General features: G+C 42.8%; 1 protein-coding gene across 2 annotated transcripts in view; it reads left to right on the forward strand.

Moving 5' to 3' along the window:
* The first annotated feature begins 1,546 nt into the window (after nt 1-1,546).
* Nucleotides 1,547-15,199, forward strand: part of MPP7 (MAGUK p55 scaffold protein 7) — a 985,108-nt gene continuing 971,455 nt past the window's right edge. Inside the window, exon 1 of one of the 2 annotated variants that reach the window (XM_086941601.1) lies at nt 1,547-1,714. The gene's annotated coding sequence lies outside the window, so the exon portion shown is untranslated. The remainder of the gene's footprint in view (nt 1,715-15,199) is intronic. The other variant, XM_086941600.1, reaches the window with a different exon arrangement.

Consider the following 15,199-nt stretch of genomic DNA (forward strand, 5'->3'; position numbering starts at 1 on the left):
CGACGCCGGAACAACATGCGAGCGAGCCACCGGCGCAGAGCGACACCAAAACAATTACATCAAGGAGATCGGGTTGTCATCAGGAACAGACGCCCAGGGGGGAAATTTCAAACATTCTACGAACCAGGCCCGTGGACTGTAACCAACACGAAGGGAACCATCGTGACTGCCAGCAGGGAGGGGGAAGAAGTTTCGAGAAACACCTCATGGTTCAAAATGGTCCCTCCTAGCCCGAGTGTGGACACCGAAGCCATGGATGGAACCAACGAGCCACCCCGAGCAGCGACACAAGAAGAAAAGGGCAGCTCAACCAACGACACCCGAGGGCCGGTGCCAGAGCCGGGAGGGGGAACATCAATCATGTCCACCCCCATCCGGAATCCATCGCGCAGCGGGGAACGAGGGCCAGGCCGCACCCCACGATACAGCCTGAGGCCCAATCCCCGCCCAAGTCAAAGACTAAACGACTACGTCTGTCAGCTGAGACCCTGAAGCCGTCATCAAAGGGACACGCAAGTACAGAGCGCCTGATCTAATTCATTGTGGCATTATGAACAGTTTGGTTTGAACATTTTCAAAATTGTGTGTAGTTGGATAGAGATGTAGTGCGGTTAGCACTCTAGTGGACGCACGCACACGCATCCATGCATCCGCAGGCCAGGCGTGGCCTGCGGGGATCAATAAAAGGAAGGCGTGCGCTCGGGCACGTCACTTCCGACCAGTACCAAGTGTGTGGCTCACTGGCTGGCGCTGCGCGTGTCCACCCCTGCGCAAGCGACCAGTCCTGCCTGGCAAGGCCCACACACTGGCATACAACATCAACCACTTACTTTGGTCACTACTCATGCTGACGGTAGAGAGGATGAGGGACGGAGCCAAAGGTCTGGCCTGCGCCCTAACCCAGCACTGAGGCAGTTGCTTCTTCACTGTGTGTGTGTGTGTGGTGTAAATAGAGTTTGGTTTCTTTGTATTAAACGTTGGATGGGATGCAGAGTGCCACCCAGACCCTACCATACTTTATTGTGTCACTGTTACATACACCCCGAGGGCTAGTCGTGGTCTGAGGGGATAAATAAATGCTGGAGTGACCGCTCTAGGCCAGGCACTCCGTCTGTAACACTCAGCAGGTGGCGTGGCCTTTGTTTCGCTGTACATCGGCGATTGCAGCCCACCTTCCAGTGACAGTCGGGGGTGCGAGGGCTCCACGGAGTGTCTGAAAACATCATTTCAGTGCGAGACAAGACTCGGGGTTTAAGCATGTGAAAAGCTGATTTCTAAATATTGTTTGTAGTCTCTGTTACACCTTTGTAAAAAAAAAAGTAGTTTTTTGTAGTATTTTTGCAGAGAAACTAGGAAGATATACTGTATGATACACAATAACCGTTCCCCTTTCTGCTACAGCGGTGCGTGCTTTGCTTTATATTGTAAACTGTTCCTATAGGACCTCTAGGTGTGTACAATGCAGCAACACAAGCGAGTTCATTGTGCTCCCATATTACACGGATTACGGTTGAAGCCACTCCCTCTGGGGAGGGGCGCGCACACTGTTGAGTACGGTAGCTCCAGCAGCAGTGAGGGAGGCTCAAGCATTGAGCCCCACGGCTTTGGTTGCACTTCCTGTTTAACACCGTGGGTGAGGAAATGGTGCTTAACCTGCACCTTCTATTATGGACATTTCCGTGAATCCGGCTCCAGGCTCTCCGTCCCGGTCACGGTGAGTGTGGCTGGCTGGCGTGGCGCTCTCGGTTCATTTTGTGGCGGGTGTACCGTGCTCCTTCTCTGACCCAGCAGCCCCGGAGGCTTCACCTGCTCCCAGCCGCCCTCACCTGCCGGTGCATTTCATGCTCCGGTGGCTGCTGTTGGGGTGGCTGCATTGGCAGCCGAGAGCGAGCAGCCGGCACCGAGGTCCGGCAGGTGGAGCGGGCTGCTCGGGCACAATAGGGGACTCCCAGCCCCAGACAATGCGGGTTTTCCCGACACTTGCTCCGTGGGCTGCTATTGGGCTTCCCCTGCTGGTTGGGTGTTGTTTTTCCAGGTTTACGAGGTCGCTCTTCCCAGTTCCTTTATGTTGTCTCTGTTATTGCATTGAGTCGGTGAGATATTGCAAAACCCTAAGCTAATGTAACTGTTACTGGTCTGGTGTGTAAATTAATGTGCCTTGAATCTCCCACTGTCTTGGTTATGTTTTTCTCTACGCTCCGCTGCATTCCCCGTTCAATGAAAGGTGTGTATCTCTTATTTTCAAAACACACCTTGTGCATTAATCTCCGGTCCTGCCTCGTGGGTTCACCTGAAATGCGACCCCTCCCCTTGCATCTTAAACGGATGTTGTTACAGTATATGTATTTGAGTGCACGTCACACTAATAAGCAACCTGGAGTTAAGAACAATACGCATGTTTATCATTTGTTTTTAATAATGCTAGAAATCTCTAGGTCCCAGTGTCAGGTGAAACCAGCTTTGCATACTTTGTTTTTTTTAACTTTGTATTGTAGTTTTTATTTTTCCATTGCGTGCGCAATGCTCTAAGTACAGACATTGGTGTTATCTGTATATGCAGAAAACGTGTGGTTTGCTAGTCTGCCCCCCACCCGCTACGGGGCAACCACAGATCCCTGCGTGTGCCCGTTGTATAAGAAACCCTTCTGTGGACAGCTGAGCTTTTCAGTGTTGTCTCCGTGCCTTTGAGCCTGCCTGGCACACATCCATGTTTGTTTGTGTTTTGAAGCGTTACCATCATCCACTCATGTGCATCTTCAGAACTTGACCTGACACAGACCCCAGCCTCACTATCCTCTCTTTGTGTATTGTACACCAACAAACGTGGCGCTATGAATGTAAACATATTTCCACACACCTCAATTGTGCTTGTTTAGGTCTGGCTTGACAGCGCATCTGTTACGATTACCTAGTGTTGTTGCCAATTATTTAAAATATATTACCCTGGGCGTTGCTGTGATCAGAGAGATATAGCTCTCTCACCTCATGCTATTGTCTGTTTGGCGTGTTTCCACCTTGTAGGACTGTTTAAATTGTAAAGCATGAGGGAATATTTTGCTTATCAGGAGTACGTAAATGGTCCCCCATCCAGATCTCTGTCTCGTATATGCTTTGAGTATAGAAAGCAAAGATCGGTGCTTGCCTCAAATGTCTACTTCATGGTGCTTTGGTTTTTTGGCCTTGAGATACATAGTTTGTTTGTTTGTTTGGTGATGTTTATGTCTCCATATGGGTTCGACTGTAGTGTGGTTTATGACGATTCTAAATGATTTTCAAATTACAAGTTTCCAAGCAGTAGTGTACTGTTACGAGTTAAGAGGCATCTTAGAGTGACAACGTCGTATTGCTTGTAATGTTAGTTATATGGTAGTAAGTCATTACAGCTTTAGTCTTATAACGTTACTGATGACCGACTGTGTTCTTTCATAGCACCATTTTGTGGGTTTAAGCCTCTCAATGGTCTTCAGCACATAGCTGCTTGCGAGGTCATGTCAGCTCTTTGGACGTCTGAGTAATATCCTAATGTTGAATTTTCAGCAGTGGCGTACAAATAAATAAATGGACCCTCCGAACAGTGAAAATACCCCCCCCCCCCATCTGCTCCGGCTCCGCACAGTTTGTAGTAACATAGCCCTAATTGGGGCCGATAGCCAACATTCCTTGTCTCCGGTGCCACTGCACCTGCTGCACTGTTCGTTGATGCGCCCCAGATTCGTAGCTCACCCGGTAAAAATAGCGGAAGGGAAGTTAAGCCCCACCTTTCAAGCTCACATATTGTATCAAATGAGTGGGTTGGAATTCAAACACAGCCCCGTTACTAGCGCATTGTGTCAAGTGCTACCTTGCGGCTGTCGTATTCAGAGGGAGACGTGACGCTGGGACATTGAGGAGTCCCTTGGCAGCATGTGCGAGAGGTCTCCTCTCAGAGGGGCAGTCTGGCCTCTCTCTGTTGAACGAAACACGTGCTTTGCTCTGGCCTTGTGACCCCTCTGCTTGCAGTAATCTGGCCTTCTGTCTCTGTCCTTTGTTTTATTCTGGGTCACCTGCTGCCATATTTATAGACTGTTCCTCTCGGGTGTTTGGTCTAACGCTTCCAATCAGAGTAAGTGCCCCTTGTTCCCTCTGAAGATATATGCAGGTTAGCTCATTCTGCAGGGAACATGACCGCAGCCTTGCTTTTCACATATCTTCTTATGTATTCACACATTACACCACCCACGGTGTGTAGTTATCTCCAGTTTCCGCTTTTATTTGAATTTTGATGGCTGCAGAAAGGAACTTTTTTTCAAATGTATTAGTACGTGTCTGTGTGTGTGTGTGTGTGTGTATATATATATATATATATATATATATATATATATATATATACATACACACCCCTCAGGAATGCAGTTTAACGACTGAATCGGGCTGCATCCTGCTTTACATTCATGTTTTCTGCTGTTCTTTTTCAACATGTGCCAGTTCCTGCTTAAATTGTACTTGAATCTCAAAAACATATAATTAACCCAGTCCTAGCTTGGTACGATGATGGTCTTTTACATAAAGGCGCTCTCGTTTGTTTAAGCTGGAGATGCTGAGCGTGGTAATTACGTCTGGGGTTTTATTCATTCCCCACCCTTCGAAGAACGCACAATACAAGCGGGTGCTAATTACAAACGAGCTGTGTATTGTTGTGATAAACAGTCTGCCACTGACATCTGGCCTCTTCCGCCCTGTGTGTGCGGACTCAGACATGGGCGTCATATTCATTAGTGCATCCTTCATATGACATTGAAGTCTGGTGAAAATGGTGAATTAATTGATGCTAGACTTGGGTCCTTTTCATTGCACCCTCTTCTTCCACCCCTCTTCCACTGGCTCCTTTGCTTATTTATGGTCTCAACTTTTTCCCACATTCTCTGTTAAATGTCTTCACTGAGGTTCTCTTGTAGCTGTAAAATCTGTTATCTAAATATTGTTTTAGCTACAAAATATAGCTACCTGTTTGTGCAGATTACCCACAGACACCGTTGTAGGCCTGCTCCAAGCTGTAGAACGTGCTTACAGATAGGTGCAAGTTTCTTATCAAAACGCACCGTGTCCTACTTTAGGAATTTTTTTAGTTTTTGTTATTTCTTCTTTTCTCACATGTATTCATTTTTCCTGCCTGTGGTGTTTTTTTTTTTAATATAATATTTTTTGCCTTTTTTATATGAATTCTTGCAGGGATTGGTTAAGAGTGGAGGTTGCATGCCCATTCAAAATCTTTCTTTTAGTTTTGTATGTTGTTGTATTTTAATTACGATTATATAGTCCCTCATATTAGTCAGGACGTCTCAAGTCAGTTCTAGTTGGCCGGACTGGTGTGGGTTTGTGTTGTCGCCTCTGTGTGAAATGTTTTGATATTGAATGTGATGACAAGATTTGTGCTGTTACTGTGTCATGTTAGTGCAGCTTGGCATGTAGTGGAGTTAAGAGGGATGGTAGAATGTTTAAGCTTACAAGGCATAGTTTTTTCTTGTTTGTTTCCAGTGGATTGCAAATATGACTTATATGGGATGCATTTTTAGTGTTGTGTATGATGAGTAGTGGTTCCTTTGTGTTGTTGCTCTTATCAAACTCAAAAAGAGAAATTGATGGACAGAATGCAGAACGATGTCATACATTCACCCCAGTCCTGAGATCTGGGACTAAATCCATCAATTTTTTGCTCGCCATCCAGTTTGCACCCAGCCAAATGCAAATCAGTCTTGACCCTGCGCCCAATGGGAACGGCCCAGCCCGAACTGCCAGGCCCTCCCTGGACTGTAAACAAGCATCCTAGGACTGGTTTCGGGCTTTCAGCCCTCATTGGCCACGATAGCTTGACTACAGTGGCATGAATGTATGACATTGTTCTGCATTCTGTCCATCAATTGCTATTTTTGCATTTGTCACTCTGAGTGGGACAGGTATGCCCAGACGTGGGTCCTGCGCTCTCCGTGCCACTGGAGCCAAGATATCCTGGCTGATGATGGCAGAAAGCCCGAAACCAGTCATAGGATGCTTGTTTCCAGTCCAGGGAGGATCCTGCCTGGCAGTTCGTGCTGGGCCGTTCCCATTGGGCGCAGGGTCAAGATTGATTTGCATATGGCTGGGTCCAAACTAGAATGGCATGGTGAGTAAAAAAAACAATGGACTTAGGCCCAGATCTCTGTACTGGGGTGAATGTATGACATTGTTCTGCATTCTGTCCATCAGTTGCTCTTTTTGCTCTTATCAAACTGGCACAATTATGTTGGATGGTAATAACATTCTTCGTCAGTTTAAGTTGTTTAAGTGCGTGGGTAGTGACCTACCTTTTATTATTATGGTTCTTGCTTTTCTTGCACGTCCCCATTGCTCTTAAAATAGCGAAAGGGGCTCCGTGTGAACAATGATATGATATGTAATGTGTACACTATATTACAATGGGTACTGTGTGGTACAACAGTAAGCCACAACTTAAACAGTGGGTTAATAAAGGCTTCTCAGTGTGCAAGTTGACTTATCTGGTATTGGCGCACACTGTTGTGGTAGATAAGTATTTTAACATGGACACTGTGCAGTACCTGACCCATGTGTATTCTGGCCTAAAGAAAAGCTTTTAGTCCTCGCTTAGACAGCGCATGCATTGTCTCTATTAAAGACCATTTTGTGTTCTAACAGTAGGCTCAGAGGCTGCCAATTGCTGGGTTTTGTGATCACTCAATTGCCTGCTTCTTGTTGGGCAACTGCCTTGGTCATCCCCCTCACTGCCCCATATGCCAATTCCCTCCCTCCCGGTTGCCTCCTGTCCTGCAAGCAATACAAAAAAAATAACACTATAACACGGTCAGGGCTAGCAGTTTGATAGACACTTGTAATTTTTTTCACTTTGTCATGCTGCACAGCAGTCATACAACATGGCCAGAACACCTTGACAGTCATTAGCTCTCTCGTGGGAAAGGCTTTTTGGCTTTGCCAATAATGGTTTTAATGTTGAGCTTTGTGCTAGGGATTTTGCTGGTTTGTGATGCTGTAAATTACAACTGTCACTATTATCCAACTCAATACTCACACTTTTTTTAGTGTTTTTATTGTATCGCTTTGGGAAGGCAAAAGAATGAGTTCACTTAGTGGTATTTGTACTTGTTCTCGTCTAACATCCACGAATGCGCATATGAGCAGTTAAGTCATAGCTCACTGAGCTATCTCATCATGCAGGCCGCTGTGCTTGAGAGTTAACTAGCCTGTACTTAGGGAAAGCTTTAACTTGGGTCTTTATTTTGATGACTCAACCTTTTAACCTCTCAGTGTGCAAGGACAGCAGCTTGTCAATTGGCAACTCAGCTGGGTGTGTAGCTGGTCCTCAAAATTTTCCAACATGATGGATAGATAGTTTGACAAAGAAGGGTGACTTCCAATATTGATACTATGTGGTGTATTACAGTAATCTCTGCAGTCTTGCTTTGAATACTCAAAGTCTCTAAAAACGAGGGCTGGTAAGGTTTTTCTTTAGGTCCTGCAATTCTCTAATTGCGTCATTTCAAACATAAGTGCTAGCTATTATGGGAAATGGAGATGCGGCTCTCCCCGCCACTCGACCTCCAGCAGCGAAAAGTTGCATATGGCTGACATGTCTTAACAATTTATCTACAAAAAAAGAAATTTATTTGCAGCTGAGATGTAACTAGTTTACGATAGTCCATTAGAGACCTTCAGCATAGTAAATGTATTGTTCTGTCTGCCGCCCTCCATGGAAGTCTGCGGTCACCTTCTGGATTTGTAGAAGGCAAAGTATGAAACAATTATTTGTCTATATTAAGCGTTCAGACGGGAAGTTGCTCTCTGTGTTTCTTTTTATAACAAGAATCAAACTTTTCTCTGATAATTCAGACCAATGTCCTGCAAGCTTAATCTAGGTCTTCTCCAAATCTTAAAAAAAAGACATTGTTTCCAGCCTTACGAATTTTTAGAATTGAACATTGGCCTTTCCTTGGCCTAAAAGCTGCTCATGATGGCACTGAATGTGCTCCGGGTCTCCATTGGCACTAAAGAGCTGAATTCTTTCTGGGCCCATTAGCACTCGGAGAGCAATGGTAATCTCCGGTCGCTCTGGGGTATTCTTAGTCCCGTCCTGCTAGGGCTGGTGTCATTTTTACCGTAGGGTAACCCTACTACAGGTGTCCTACTCTACTTGATATTGTCCTACTATTCTGTGCACTGTTAACACATTTGCTCTCTTTATAAGGGGGCTGCATTAGTAGCCGCAGGAAAGTGTTACTGTCTGGTTCTTCTTCCGTGTTGTGTCATTCAGAAAACCTGTAGTGGATGTGGGTGCTAAATATTTGTTTTTTTTACAAATGGTTACAGCCATGAACTATAGTAGTATTTTTGTCTGGTACATAATATATATATATATATATATATATATATATATATATATATATCCTACTGGCGGTCGCCAGTAGGTATATATAGTTAGGATTTTTTTGAATAGGGATTTCTGCAAATTGTATGTTGAATAACTTTGGCGTTGATGGACGGAATTGGTTGAAATTTTCAGGAAAATGGCACATTTTATTTCTGAGCGTCCTCTGAAAATTTGGGGGGGGGGGGGTGGGGGGGGGTTTGTGAAGTGGGGGCCGAGAAAAAAGGGGGGTCCCAAAACGTGTTTTTAACATTGAGTTTTCCATAGGGCGGTTGGACTCACTTTTAGCTCGAACGGCCGAATAGATTTCTATGAAACTTGGCAAAATTGTAGGGACTGGTAGCCCGATGTGCCTTTGCTAGGTCTCAAGATATTTGCTCTAGTGGATTTTGAGTAATTTAGGTTAAAAAAAATATATATATCTGTAAACGCACACTGGGGAGCGACTACGCGACTTGTGCGCCGAAAGCTGATTGGCTCTCGGGTGTCTGTAAACAGTCCGGAGCGGCCGCCATCTTGTGTCTCGGTAGGATCGAGACACAAGAGGTGGCCAAAACAAAGGGGGAAATGACCATAAGGGGGCAGAGTAGATCCTCCCTGACCCCCTAGGTTTGATGTGGGGGCTTTAAAAGGGCCCCGCGGGGCAAAAAATAATAGGTTTTTTTTCGTTTTTTTTTTGCGGGGGGAGAGCCCGGTACACGCACCGGGAAGCGGTCCGGGGAGCGTACTATGGGGAAAAAAGAATGATCGACTTTTCAAATATTGTATGTTTATTGATCTTTTTGTTGTTTTTTTGTGTTTTTTTAATTTAAGTAGCAACATGTAGGTACCAATGCAGAGTCTAAAATTTAATATACACCGTCTCCTTTGTAGATATCTTGCATGTTGTTTCAGAAGTTATTGTGGTATATGGAATTCATATCATAGTCTGTCAGGAAAGCAGAAACAATATGGAGGCAGGAGATGATAAAGAGATGTTAAATACACATTGGAGATAATATAGTTGGAGAAAGGAAGTAACTATGAGCAAACTTACTATGTAACACAAAAAAGTTGCACAGTATATTTTAATTCTCACTTTATATTATATCTTTTTGGGTACTATTTCATAATTTTCATATTAAAAAGAATAATGTCTCAAACAATTTTAACTTTTAAAATTTAAATTTATTGTTGTGATTTTTCAAAATCTAAAAGAATTTGCAACATTAATTCATCTGGTATGTCCTCCTTTTCATTCCATGATTCACATTCTTCAACACATTTAATTAAGTCTTGGTCTACAGTGTCATCCAAAAAGTCTATTTCTTCTTTGTCTTCCTTAGGATTGTTTTCAATATTAATTTGAAATGAAATATTATTTTCATTTTGTTGTGCTTCCATTTTCTTGCTGTAAATTGCATAAAAAATAAATATATCAGTAGAGATAGGGCACTGTTGGGTTCAAGTTCAGACAGGTACTTGTGAGTTTTTAACAGTGAAGTTATGTTTGGGCACTGTATGGTTTCAGGCAGGAAGTAGAACTATTAAAAAGTGCCTGTGATGAAGCCTAAGTAAATACATAATTATAACACAGAAGCCTAACTCAATCAATAATTTAAATAAATAAGCCTTTCTCAATGTCTAACTCTTATAGAGGGACAGTATATAACTATCTGAAAACGTTTTACAAAATTAACTTAAAGTGCATAACATAGTTCTCCTTTCAAATTAACAACTTACCTTCTTCAAAGTAGTTGAAGTTTTTTGTCAAATTCTTTTCCAAATGTACCTTAGGTAGTGTTAGTCAAAATGGCCGTGCTTCCCTCATTTTTTTTAATATATATTCATGTACTTAACCAATCAAATGTCAGCACATAAAAGTACAAAATGTAAGTAACATTTTAATTGGTTAAAAATTCAAACAGTTTCATATGTGTTTTTGTCATGTAATTTACCTCAGGATATTTAGACAGGGCTACAGATGAAAGTGTCTCCAGTGGTTTTTCTGTAAATTACTTTCCCACCTTTTTTTAGCGAGCGCTTACCGTTGCGCGCCCCGGTACGCGTACCGGCAGCGTTACAGAAGTCCTCCATTTTGTGTTTCGGTAGAATTGAGACACAAGATGGAGGGCAAACAATGTTCGGAATGGGTAGAAGGGGGCACGGTAGACACTTCCTGACCCTCTAGGTTTTCTGAGGGGGGCTTAGGACGCTCATATAGGCAAAAAAAAAAAATATATATCACGAGGGGAGCGCCCGGTCGCGCACCGGTAAGCGTACCGTGGAGCGTACTTTGGTGAAAAAAGTTAGAAAAAGATAAGCGTTTTGAATGATCAGAGGTAGGGTAGCTCTGAAAAAGCTTTTGGGTTCTGTGGCTGATTTAAGTACCTACAAGTAGGTTCCAATGCACAGTCTTAAATTCAGGAGGAATATTCTATTCCCCTCATCTGAGAAGTGCACACCATCTCCTCTGTAGATGTCTTGCATGTTGTAACGCAAGTTCTTGTTGTATATTGAACCCATTCTAAAGTCTCTCATGTAAGCAGAAACAGATTTATTCACATGTTTCCGTGCTTTCTCAAATTGTGGACAAAATTGGTTGGACCAGTTCCATTTCTGTCTTTGTCATATATTGGAATATACCAAGGCAGTTTGGGGAAAAAGTGTCATCAATTGATGAAAGGTGTCCTTTAAAAGCATTTCCAGACCAACCCCAGTCATAGTGCCCAAATCATTTCCACCACAGTGCACTATTAAGAGGTCAGGGTTTGGCAGATGCATAAAAAAATTATATTAAAAACATATCAAATATATTTTTCCTTTAAAAGAGGAATACATTTTACAGCTTTTGATATTTGCTATTAAAAAACCATTGAAATTCACTGAAAAAAACATAGGTTATAGACCATATATAGTTAGGAATTAGCATTTACAAAACCTTGAAAATTCACTGAAAAAACCATAGGTTATAGACCATATATAGTTAGGAATTAGCATTTACAAAACCTTATTTTACTCAAACAAAACTATTGAAATTCGCATATATAGTTAGTTGCACTAACTATATATCGCGCACCCGCAATCCACTGCTGATGATGTCACATATTACATCATTCATGACATGGTCAGTGACATCACTGATGACATCACAGATGACAACTCAAATGACATCACTGACAACATCACTGATGACATCATTCATGTGATAATACGATGAACCTCTTCAGACTCTAATATAACCTTAGATACACTCGGTGTAAACAGACACTCACAGACTGTCACTCATCCATGGAGTTACTCATACACCTAGTCAGTCATGCAAAGAATCAATCACACCTCCATTTCCTCAACTATACAGTTATACACACCTTACTTATTCAAACATATTCTAACACATATTTACTCTCTTATACAATCACTGATACAAGTTTTCAATGATCCATGCAGCCACTCACACATTCACTGGCTTTTATACACAGTAATTTATATATGTCAACTCTCACATGTACTGTGTTTTACATATGTACTTACTTTGACATGTAGCACTGAGATATCCATTCACTCACCAATACACTCATGCACACAGTCAACCACCCATACAGCTGATTCCACATGCAGTTTTGAACCCATACATCTAGTGAATCAACTGTTCACACTTCTATGCACATAGTGACACACCTCCCAGCCACCCACACACACACACACTCGCTCTCCCATACAAATACTTGGGCAACCAATCAATAACCCATATAGTTACTCATATAGCTACTGATCAACACATGCAGCAGTTTACAGAACAACAGTTATAATGATGCACAAATTAAGACAGTTTAGTCACTAACCCATGCACTCAGTGAGACACATTTAATCACTCTCTCATACAGTCAGTCATGCACCTACGAAATCCTTCATCCAGACACTTATACATCCACTCATTCTTCAATATGTAAGACATATTTTAACTTTACAGAAACATAAAATCACTGGATGATGTCATCAGTGATGTCACTGACCATGTCATGAATGATGTAATATGTGACATCATCAGCAGTGGATTGCGGGTGCGCGATATATAGTTAGTGCAACTAACTATATATGCGAATTTCAATGGTTTTGTGTGAATAAAATAAGGTTTTGTAAATGCTAATTCCTAACTATATATGGTCTATAACCTATGTTTTTTTCAGTGAATATATATTTATAATATATATGGTTCCTTAGTTCCCTTAGAGTAGCGTTTTTGTTAAACCTGGGTTTCCAACATTGGTCCACAAAGGCAGAAGCCATGCCGGATTGTCAACATATGCACAAAATCAATTTACATGGAATGAACACAGATGTGAATCATTTACATTATCGGAGGATGTCACATTTTCACTTTCTTACCTTTGTGGACCAACTTTGGAAAATCCTGGTTTCAAATGTTCAATTGTTGGAGTTGAACCACATACAATTGTTATCTTTCCTTCTCTTGTTGTATTTTGTACAAATAAGAGTAGTGCCTGTGAGTTCTGTAAATCTAGCCATTCCCTGGAAACAACGTAAACTATATCTAAATATGTCAAAATGAAGCAGATCTATTCCATATTTAAATGTGTTGGACACCTAAGGGCACATTACTACCATACATTGGCTTGCTTTCACCTCATGATGAAGTAACTTAGTTCTGGAGACTTTACTTCACAGCACAGTGGTTGAACGATGAAGGCATTGCCACTGCTATGAGCATTGGTACACATATGTGCCTCGGTAAATTACCTTAAGCTTAAAAGAGTTCATCTCTGAGTATTACTGCTTTCCAATTGCCGCTGTCTGTTGCTGCATTCTAAATGCGTCTTCCCAATTCTACTCGCTTTTGTTCGTATTGAATATTATTCGACAGTATGTTCATGGTAGATTTTTTTTCTCACTCCATCTCACATAGTCACAGCCCTCTCCCTTTAGGATAGACTTTCCTTTCCAAAAAGAATAAGAAAATTAAAGGATCGCTGTAAAGCTGTAGATAAAAACTAACTGGACCCGTTTATCAGTTTTAGAATAAGAGTGTCTTTGTCCTTTGCAATTTTAAGAATTACTGGGTAAGATGTGAAATAAAGTGATAGAACATTGCATGTGGGCCCTAAAGATAGATCTTGCTGAATCCTCGGTTTATAGCGTCCAGGCAGTTCTTAGCAGCTGTCGGCATGCCCTCCCTCTGTACACCGGATGGAATGGACCCTTAGAGAAGCACCCATTGTTGCGAGCCTTTATTATTCACAACTTTGTTTCTCTTGTTGAGCACACAAATAAAATACCCATTTTAGATATAAAGGATTTTGGGACTTGTAGTTACATTATGTTGTCCTCAGTTGTATGATGGAACCACAAGTGGCTAAACCACTCGTGCCTCTACCACGCAATCTAAACAATAAATGCGTCTTAACCAAACATGCCGTAACCATGTAATTTCGTGGTAAAAGTATGAATGATGAAGGGGTATGCATGGCTAAGGTCTTGACCCCCTCCCCACCCTGAGGTTCAAATACCCCTCCCAACTCACACCCTGTCCCTAACCCTTAAACAATAACTCGACCCCCCCTTCCCCATCCCCTTGCCCTGTCCCTACAACTACCCAACCCCTTTTACTGCCCTTTGGCAAACCCTATTTCAATAAACTACCTCGACCCAACCCCCATAAGCCCTAAAAACTACCCGACCACCCATTCCCCTCCCCTGCCCTGAGGCCTAAAACGCTGTCTTTTACCTGGCACAGCCTGACCCAGCCCTCAAAACTACTCCACCCTCCCCTAAGCCCTAAAAACTACCCATTTCCCTCCCCTGACCTGAGGCCTAATACCCTTACCAAAAAAGTACCCCTGACCCCCCACCCCTATAAACTACACATGACACCCCTGGCCCTGAAAACGACCCCCACCCCTGAAAACTACCCTCACCCCAGACATGAAAACTAGCCCAAACTTCCCCCAGCCCTGAAATTTACCCCCAATCCTGAAAACTACCTCCATCCCTCCCAGCCCTGAAAATTACCTCCATCCCTCCCAGCCCTGAAAACTACATCCATCCCCCCCAGCTCTGAAAACTATCCTGACGCCCCCGCCCACCCCACCCTGACCCACTCCCAGCCCACAAAACTATCCCTGACTCACCCTAGCCCACAAAACTAACCCCAGCCCACAACTACACCTAGCCCCACTTACCTCACTGCTTCCTTCCGCAGCAGCCAGCAGCTAGACCGCGCATTGCCTTACCCACACAAATGCGTGGTTACGGCGAGCATGGTCTAGCTTGCGGAGTTGGAACACTTGTGGTTTAGACCGCAGTGCTCCAACTATTTCCCGTTCTCCTCTTAGCAATGAAGTATACTAGATTTCAGTAATAAGGGGATTTTTTTGTATACATGGCGACCACATGTAAGGGTCACAGATTGTGTGGGATGTACGGGAGTCTTTCTCCTTCCCTTCCATTTCATAAGCTTTATTCTTCTTTAATCTTGGAAAACCCTGTCATCAACAGGTTGTACATTGTCATGAAAAAAAATGCATACCAAAGGTCACAAACTGTGGTAGATTTGTGCTTGTCCCTCTCAATATTTTAGTTACTTTGCCTATTTTATCACCTTGAAATATTTACCATAAGTATTGAGAAACATTGTTTTTTAGTTGAAGCAAATACAATGCTCAAACTTCAGAATAAATGCTGGAGAACAAAGATTGAAGTGTTTCGTTATGATTAGAAATGTTTTTATGGGTATTTATGTGGAAGTTTTTGACCCCATGTGTTAGTTACGGATCAAACCTCAGTTTT

The sequence above is a fragment of the Lissotriton vulgaris genome, chromosome 10, assembly GCF_964263255.1.
Source record: "Lissotriton vulgaris chromosome 10, aLisVul1.2, whole genome shotgun sequence".
NCBI lineage: Eukaryota > Metazoa > Chordata > Amphibia > Caudata > Salamandridae > Lissotriton > Lissotriton vulgaris.